This window comes from Sinocyclocheilus rhinocerous, unplaced genomic scaffold (genome assembly GCF_001515625.1).
Source record: "Sinocyclocheilus rhinocerous isolate Xijiao unplaced genomic scaffold, SAMN03320098_v1.1 scaffold307, whole genome shotgun sequence".
Taxonomy (NCBI): Eukaryota; Metazoa; Chordata; class Actinopteri; order Cypriniformes; family Cyprinidae; genus Sinocyclocheilus; species Sinocyclocheilus rhinocerous.
In genome coordinates, this window is record NW_015662942.1 from 752,197 (window position 1) to 753,669 (window position 1,473).

Consider the following 1,473-nt stretch of genomic DNA (forward strand, 5'->3'; position numbering starts at 1 on the left):
TGTGTGTGTGTTGGGGGATCACTGAGCGCTGGGGTCAGTCGCAATGCCTGAGTGGAGAAAGCGGTGATACTCATCTCACCTGTGGGATACGGCGACACCGGCGTGCACCTGAGATCCTCCTCTGACTGACAGGCCTTCAGAGAGGAGAGGAGAGGGTCAGGGTGGGGTAGGGTGACCACCTCACTCACCAAATGGCAGCACACATTTGGATATCACCAAATGAAAGATATTTACTCACTCTCATGTTGCTCCAAACTCGCATGTTGTTTTTTTTTCTTTTTTTCTGTGGAACACAAAAAGAGAATTTTTGATGAATATTCACGCAGCCCATTTCCAGAAGTAATCATGTCTGTCAGCTCCAAAAAATTATACGACGTTTATGGTTATATCCATATATAGTTATAATTCAAAACAAATTTTATAGGGATCGTTCACCCAAAAATAATATTATGTCATAATTTCTCACCCTCTTGTTGTTCCAAACCTGTATGAGTTTCTTTCTTCTGTTGGTTACACACATTCTTCAAAAATATCTTTTGTTTGTTTTTAACAGAAGAAAACAATTCACCCAGGTTTGGAACAATCTTGGGGCCAATCTAAGGATTTAGAAGCAGAAATGTAATGCTTAAAATTTTGTAATATCACGTACATTAATTATTCTGCTAACTTTTTTAAATTTTTTTATAAGCAGCCATTGCAATTAAGTTCTAAAATTAAACTTTACACAAATAAGATTTGTATGTATATATATATATATATATACAGTCAAACCAAAATTAAAAATTGTATTCAGACACCTTCAACATTTCTCACATTATATCATAGTTTATTCACTACAGTTTTGAAAATGGTAAAAAAAAAAAAAAGAGTTAAACTGTGTCAGAAAAAAATAATCTTGATAATGTCAGATAACTTTGATAGATATGTATATGAACTGCCCGGGATGTATATGAACTGTGACATATTATACCCAATAAGTGTATGTTGTAATTATTTAGAGGTGTAAAAGTGTGGTAGGACAATGTATTGATACTCCCTCATTGACGCAGTATATGTGTGGTTGTGTGAGTAACATTGGAGTCTATCTTTTTTTTTTCCTCTTCTTCATGTTTCCGTGATCCGGACTAGATCAGGTCAGCTATTTTCTCAGTAATGTCTATGAACACAAAAACCAGTGCACTACATCTGATATATGTACATATAGCCCAGATCAGCTGAGATCTCAAAATCACAGCTTTTTACTGTATCTGTGTGCTGACATGTGTTTGCTGTATGAATCGTTGTGCTTCACTAGCTTGTTTGTGACAAACATAAATTCTTGCTCTATAAGGGCTTGATATATTTTTTTATTTTTTGTATTGTGTTATTGTCTTGCAGTGGTGCAGTTTTTTTATTAAGTTAAAATTAAATGCTATGCTATTTTTTTTCTTTTGAAATGTAAAGTTTATATATATATATATATATATATATATA

General features: G+C 33.7%; 1 long non-coding RNA gene across 1 annotated transcript in view; it reads right to left on the reverse strand.

Annotated features, from left to right (window-relative positions):
• LOC107728504 (uncharacterized) overlaps window positions 1-273 on the reverse strand; it is a 4,400-nt gene extending 4,127 nt beyond the window's left edge. Inside the window, exons 1-2 of the long non-coding RNA XR_001638479.1 lie at window positions 239-273; window positions 80-134 (exon numbers count right to left, since the gene is read on the reverse strand). This is a non-coding gene — a long non-coding RNA (uncharacterized LOC107728504). The remainder of the gene's footprint in view (window positions 1-79; window positions 135-238) is intronic.
• Between the last annotated feature and the right edge of the window lie 1,200 nt (window positions 274-1,473).